Below are 7,860 nucleotides of genomic sequence, written 5' to 3' on the forward strand. Positions count from 1 at the left end.
GATAGTTTACCAAAATGGCTTCAGAGTAGACTAACGTTACACAGCACATTTAATAAAAAGACACATTTATTCAGCGTCATGATCAGACTGTTACACTTAGCAGTCAACAGCATGGGTACAAAAAAAAAAATCTACATTAGAACCCTTTGTTGGAATGCTTTACACTTTCCACAAAACAGAAACTAAGATAATCTGTTATACAATTAGTCACAAGTACAGTCCTCAAGTTTTTTTGCCCATACACATGAGTACTGTCTAAAACATGTCTTCTTTGTAGCAGCTAGGCCCTGCCACCACCCTGCTTGGCTGAGCTCACAAATCTGTGGTAGCCTGGAGCTTCCCTGTCACTTCCCTGGCTCTCCTCTCCTGCTAAGCTTTGTTTCCTGGCAGTAATTACAACCTCCTGCTACTGCCATAGCTACTGCTGCTGCTGGAACCACCATAGCTACCTTGGTTTCGTGGTTTGGCAAAGTATTGGCTTCCACCACCATAGGGGCCAGAACTTCTGACTCCAAAGTTTCTTCCTTTCATGGGTCCAAAATTTGAAAATTGATTGTTGTAATTGCCAAAATCATTGTAGCTTCCACCACCTCCAAAATTGCTCCCATCATTACCAAATCCATTATAGCCATCCCCGCTGCCACCACAGCCACCACCACCGCGGCTGCCACCAAAGCCACCTCAACCACTGAAGTTTCCTCCACCACCAAAGTTGTCATTCCCACCAAAACCACCTCCACGACGACCACCAAAGCTTCCAGAACCACTTTGACCTCTTTGGCTGGATGAAGCACTAGCCATCTCTTGCTGAGATAGGGCTTTCCTTAGTTCACAGTTGTGGCCATTCACAGTGTGGTATTTCTGAATGACAGTCTTGTCTATGGAGTCATGGTCATCAAAGGTTACGAAAGCAAAGCCTCTTTTTTTGCTACTGCCTTGGTCGATCATAATTTCAGTCACTTCAATTTTCCCATACTGTTCAAAATAATCTCTTAGGTGATGTTCTTCAGTGTCTTCTTTAATGCCACCAACAAAAATCTTTTTCACAGTTAAGTGGGCACCAGGTCTTTGAGAATCTTCTCTTGAGACGGCCTTCTTTGGTTCCCCAACTCTTCCATCCACCTCGTGTGGCCTTGCCTTCATGGCCGCACCCACCTCTTCCACAGTGGCATACGTGACAACCCGGAAGCCTCTGGAGCGCCTGGTGCTTGGATCCCTCATTACCACACAGTCTGTGCATGCTCCCCACTGCTCACAATGGCTCCTCAGGCTCCCATCGGTTGTTTCAAAGCTCAAACCTCCGATGAAGAGCTTCCGCAGCTGTTTGGGCTCTTTGGGAGACTCTGACTTAGACATGACGACAGTGGAGGGGGGAGACGTCAACGATGCTTACTCGGTGGTGTCTATGGGCAGAAAGCTATTTGAATTTTTTTGTTTGTTTGTTTGTTTTTTGCGGCACGTGGGCCTCTCACTGTTGTGGCCTCTCCCGTTGCGAAGCACAGGCTCCGGACACGCAGGGTCAGCGGCCATGGCTCACGGGCCTAGTTGCTCCGCAGCATGTGGGATCCTCCTGGACAGGGGCATGAACCCGTGTCCCCTGCATTGGCAGGCAGACTCTCAACCACTGCGCCACCAGGGAAGCCCAGCTATTTGAATTTTTTAAGGAACCTCCATACTGTTCTCCATAGTGGCTGTATCAATTTACATTCTCAGCAGTGCCAGAGGGTTCCCTTTCCTCCACACCCTCTCCAGCATTTGTTGTTTGTAAATTTTTTGATGATGCCCATTCTAACTGGTAAAAAGTGATACCTCATTGTAGTTTTGATTTGCATTTCTCTAATAATTAGTGATGTTGAGCAGTTTTTCATGTGCCTCTTCACCATCTGTATGTCTTCTTTGGAGAGATGTCTATTTAGGTCTTCTGCCCATTTTTGGATTGGGTTGTTTGTTTTTTTAATATTGAGCTGCATGAGCTGTTAATATATTTTGGAGATTAATCCTTAGTCTGTTGAATCATTTGCAAATATTTTCTCCCATTCTGAGGGTTGTCTTTTTGTCATGTTTATGGTTTACTTTGCTGTGCAAAAGCTTTTAAGTTTCAATAGGTCACATTTGTTTATTTTTGTTTTTACTCCTATTACTCTAGGAGGTGAGTCAAAAAAGATCTTGCTGTGATTTATATCAAAGAGTGTTCTTTCTGTGTTTTCCTCTAAGAGTTTTATACTGTCTGGCCTTACATGTAGGCCTTTAATCCATTTTGAGTTTATTTTTGCGTATGGTGTTAGGGAGTGTTCTAATTTCATACTTTTACATGTAGCTGTCCAGTTTTCCCAGCACCACTTATTGAAGAGACTGTCTTTTCTCCATTGTATATCCTTGCCTCCTTTGTCATAGATTAGTTGACCATAGGTGTGTGGGTTGATCTCTGGGTTTTCTATCCTGTTCCATTGATCTGTATTTCTGTTTTTGTGCCAGTACTATATTGTCTTGATTACTGTAGCTTTGTAGTATAGTCTGAAGTCAGGGAGTCTGATTCCTCCAGCTCTGTTTTATTCCCTCAGGATTCTTTTGGCTATTCGGGGTCTTTTGTGTCTCCATACAAATTTTAAGATTATTTGTTCTAGTTCTGTAAAAAATACCATTGGTAATTTGATGGGGATTGCATTGAATCTGTAGATTGCTTTGGGTAGTATAGGCATTTTCACAATATTGATTCTTCCAATCCAAGAACATAGTATATCTCTCCACCTGTTTGTGTCATCTTTGATTAATTTCATCAGTGTCTTATAGTTTTCTGAGTACAGGTCTTTTACCTCCTTAGGTAGATTTATTCCTAGGTGTTTTATTCTTTTTGTTGCAGTGGTGAATGGGATTGTTTCCTTAATTTCTCTTTATGACCTTTCATTCTTAGTGTATAGGAATGCAAGAGATTTCTGTGCATCAATTTTGTACCCTGCAACTTTACCAAATTCATTGGTTAGCTCTAGTAGTTTTCTGGTAGCATCTTTGGGATTATCTATGTATAGTATCATGTCATCTGCAAACAGTAAGAGTTTTACTTCTTTTCCAATTTGGATTCCTTTTATTTCATTTTCTTCTCTGAATGCCAGGGCTAGGACTTCCAAAAGTATGTTGACTAATAGTGGTGAGAGGTGACATCCTTGTCTTGTTCCTGATCTTAGAGGAAATGCTTTCCGTTTTTCACCATTGAGAATGATGCTTGCTGTTGGTTTGTTTATATGGCCTTTATTATGTTGAGGTAGGTTCCCTCTATGCCCACTTTCTGGAGAGTTTTTATCATAAATGGGTGTTGAATTTTGTCAAAAGCTTTTTGTGCATCTATTGAGATGATCATATGGTTTTTATTCTTCAATTTGTTAATATGGTGTATCACATTGATTGATTTGTGTATATTGAAGAATCCTTGCATCCCTGGGATAAATCCCATTTGATCATGGTGTATGATCCTTTTAATGTGTTGTTGGATTCTGTTTGCTTGTATTTTGTTGAGGATTTTTGCATCTATATTCACCAGTGATATTGGTCTGTAATATTTTTGTTGTTGCTGTAACTTTGTCTGGTTTTGGTATCAGGGTGATGGTGGTCTAGTAGAATGAGTTTGAGAGTGTTCTTTCCTCTGCAATTTTTGGAAGAGTTTGAGAAGGATAGGTGTTAGCTCTTCTCTAAATGATTGATGGAATTCACCTGTGAAGCCATCTGGTCCTGGACTTTTGTTTGTTGGAAGATTTTTAATCATAGTTTCAATTTCATTACTTGTGATTGGTCTTCATATTTTCTATTTCTTCCTGGTTCAGTCTTGGAAGGTTATACCTTTCTAAGAATTTGTCCATTTCTTCCAGATTGTCCATTTTATTGGCATAGAGTTGCTTGTAGTAGTCTCTTAGGATATACTGTATTTCTGCGGTGTCCATTGTAACTTCCCCTTTTTCATTTCTAATTTTATTGATTTGAGTCCTCTCCCTCTTTTTCCTGATGAGTCTGGCTAGTGGTTTATCAATTTTGTTTATCTTCTCGAAGAACCAGCTTTTAGTTTTATTGATCTTTGCCATTGTTTTCTTTGTTTCTAGTTCATTTATTTCTGCTCTGATCTTTATGATTTCTTTCCTTCTACTAACTTCGGGTTTTGTTTGTTCTTCTTTCTCTAGTTCCTTTAGGTATAAGGTTAGATTGTTTATTTGTGATTTTTCTTGTTTCTTGAGGTAGGATTGTATCGCTATAAATTTCCCTCCTAGAACTGCTTTTGCTGCATCCCATAGGTTTTTGGGTCGTCGTGTTTTTGTTGTCATATGTCTCATTTTTGTTTTCATTTGTCATGTGTTTTTGTTGTCATTTGTTTTTTGATTTCCCCTTTGATTTCTTCAGTGATCTCTTGGTTATTCAGTAGTGTATTGTTTAGCCTCCATGTGTTTGTATTTTTTATGGTTTTTTTTCCCTGTAATTTATTTCTAATCTCATAGCGTTGTTATTGGAAAATATAATTTATATGATTTCAGTTTACTTAAATTTACCAAGGCTTGAATTGTGACCCAAGATGTGATCTCTCCTGGAGAATGTTCTGTGTGCACTTGAGAAGAAAGTGTAATCTGCTGTTTTTGGATGGAATGTCCTATAAATATCAGTTAAATCTCACTGGTCTATTGTGTCATTTAAAGCTTGTGTTTCCTTATTAATTTTCTGTCTGGATGATCTGTCCATTGGTGTAAGTGAGGTGTTAAAGTCTCCACTATTATTGTGTTACTGTCGATTTCCTCTTTTATAGCTGTTAGCATTTGCCTTATGTATTGCAGTGCTCCTATATTGGGTGCATATATATTTATAATAGTTATATCTTCCTCTTGGATTGATCCCTTCATCATTATGTAGTGTCCTTCCTTGCCTCATTCTTTATTTTGAAGCCTATTGTATCTGATATAAGTACTGCTACTCCAGCTTTCTTTTGATTTCCATTTGCATGGAATATCTTTTTCCATCCCCTCACTTTCAGTCTGTATGTGTCCCTAGGTCTGAAGTGGGTCTCTTGTAGACAGCATATATATGGGTCTTGTTTTTGTATCCATTCAGCAACCCTGTGTCTTTTGATTGGAGCATTTAATCCATTCACATTTAAGGTAATTAACAATATATATGTTCCTTTTACTATTTTCTGAATTGTTTTGGGTTTGTTTTTGTAGGTCCTTTTCTTCTCTTGTGTTTCCCACTTAGAGAAGTTCCTTTAGCATTTGTTATATAGCTGGTTTGGTGGTGCTGAATTCTCTTAGCTTTTGTTTGTGGGCAAAGATTTTGATTTTTCCAGTGAATCTGAATGGGATCCTTTCCAGGTACAGTAATCTTGATTGTAGTTTTTTCCTTTTCATCACTTTGAACATATCATGCCACTCCCTTCTGGCTTGTAGAGTTTCTGCTGAGAAAACGGCTGTTAACATACAGGGGAACTCCTATAAGGTTATTTGTCATTTTTCCCTTGTTACTTTTAATTATTTTTCTTTGTCTTTAATTTTTGTCAATTTGATTACTATGTGTCTTGGCGTGTTTTTCCTTGGGTTTATCCTGCCTGGAACTCTGTGGTTTCTGGACTTAGGTGGCAATTTCCTTTCCCATGTTAGGGAAATTTTTGACTATAATCTCTTCAAATATTTTCTTGGGTCGTTTCTATCTCTCATCTCCTTCTGCGGCCCCTATAATGCAAATGTTGGTGAGTTTAATGTTGTCCCAGAGGTCTCTTAGGCTGTTTTCATTTCTTTTCATTCTTTTTTCTTTATTCTGTTCCGCAGCAGTGAATTCCACCATTCTGTCTTCCTGGTCACTTATGCGTTCTTCTGCCTCAGTTATTCTGCTCTTGATTCCTTCTAGTGTATTTTTCATTTCAGTTATTGTATTGTTCATCTCTGTTTGTTCTTTAATTCTTCTAGTTGTTTGTTCTTTAATCCTCCTAGGTCTTTGTTAAACATTTCTTTCATGTTCTTGATCTTTGCCTCCATTCTTTTTCTGAGGTCCTGGATCATCTTCACTGTCATTATTCTGAAGTCTTTTTCTGGAAGGTTGCCTATGTCCACTTCATTTAGTTGTTTTTCTGGGGTTTTATCTTGTTGCTTCATCTGGTACATGGTCCTCTGCCTTTTCATTTTGTCTATCTTTCTGTGAATGTGGTTTTCGTTCCACAGGTTGCAGGACTGTAGTTCTTCTTGCTTCTGCTGTCTGCTCTCTGGTGGATGAGGCTATCTAAGAGGCTTGTGCACGCTTCCTAATGGGAGGGACTGGTGTTGGGTAGAGCTGGGTGTTGCTCTGTTGGGCAGAGCTCAGTAAAACTTTAGTCCACTTGTCTGCTGATGGGTGGGGCTGCATTCCCTTCCTGTTGGTTTTTTGGCCTGAGGCAACCCAGCACTGGAGAATGCAGGGTCTTTTGTGGGGCTAATGGCAGACTCCTGGAGGGCTCAGGCCAAGGAGTACTTCCCAGAACTTCTGCTGCCAGTGTCCTTGTCCCTTGGTGAGCCCCAGCTGCCCCTGTCCTCTGCAGGAGGCCCTCCAACACTAGCAGGTAGGTCTGATTCAGTCTCCTATGGAGTCACTGCTTCTTACCCCTGGGTCCTCATGTGCACAGTACCTTGTGTGTGCCCTTCAAGAGTGGAGTATCTGTTTCCCTCAGTCCTGTCAAAGTCCTGCAATCAAATCCTGCTAGACTTCATAGTCTGATTCTCTTGGAATTCCTCTTCCTGTTTTCAGACCCACAGGTTGGGAAGCCTGACGTGGGGCTTAGAACCTTCACTCCAGTGGGTGGACTTCTGTGATATAATTGTTCTCCAGTTTGTGATTCAACCCCCCCGGCAGTTATGGGGTTTGATTTGATTGTGATTGCGGCCCTCCTACCATCTCATTGAGGCTTCTCCTTTGTCTTTGGATGTGGGGTATCTTCTGGATGTGTGGTGAGTTCCAGTGTCTTCCTGTCGATGATTGTTCAGCAGTTAATTGTGATTCTGGTGTTCTCGCAGGAGGGAATGAGTGTACGTCCTTCTACTCAGCCATCTTGAATAAATCTCCTTAGATCTTGTATGTTGCTTTCATTTTTCTTTCATTTGTCTTTCTGTCTGCTGTTCTGATTGGGTGATTTCCATTATTCTATCTTCCAGATCACTTATTCATTCTTCTGCATTATTTAGTCTGCTATTCATTACTTCTAGATTGGTTTTTATCTGGGCAATTGAGTTATCTAATTTTGAGTAGTTTTTTTTTATAGTTTCTAGTTCCTTGTTACAGTGATCTGCATTGCTATCAATAATTTTTCATAATTCCTTTGGCATTTTTATTACCTCCTTTTTGAACTCAGAGTCTAGTAGACTGGTGAATCTGTTTCATTATTTGTTCTTCCAGGGGATTTCTCTTATTCTTTTAATTGGGAGTCATTCCTCTGCTTTTTCATTTTACTTAAATTTCTCTGTCTCTATGAATTTAGGAGAGTTATCTCCTGTGGTCTTGAAGGGATGTTTTTATATGGGAGCTTTCCTGTATAGACTGTGTGAGTCCAACATGTTTGGTGTGAGGATTGTTTTTGGTACAAATGCCGGCCACATTTTTCCTCAGAGCATCCTGTCCATTATCCCCTTGATGGTAGGTGTTGTGGTATCCAGAGTATGCACTCTAGGGGCTCCCTAGAGTAAGGGCCTGCCTCTGTGGACTTTCCCTCCTTCACAGATCCCTTCCAGGGGCACTGGTCCTGTTCTGATGCCTTTTATTTTCCATCCTACTTGGTTACATGGAGATTATTTTTGCATTTTTGGTTTTATGAGAGATCTTCTGCCGGTTTCCAGTTTTGTTTCCTGTGAGAATTGTTCCATATGTAGATAT

The 7,860-nt window shown here is 40.1% G+C and overlaps 1 pseudogene; it reads right to left on the minus strand.

The window, feature by feature from the left end:
• Positions 1–393: 393 nt before the first annotated feature.
• LOC109547115 (heterogeneous nuclear ribonucleoprotein A1-like) lies at positions 394–1,356 on the minus strand (annotated as a pseudogene).
• Positions 1,357–7,860: the final 6,504 nt, after the last annotated feature.

Source organism: Tursiops truncatus, chromosome 16 (assembly GCF_011762595.2).
Source record: "Tursiops truncatus isolate mTurTru1 chromosome 16, mTurTru1.mat.Y, whole genome shotgun sequence".
NCBI lineage: Eukaryota > Metazoa > Chordata > Mammalia > Artiodactyla > Delphinidae > Tursiops > Tursiops truncatus.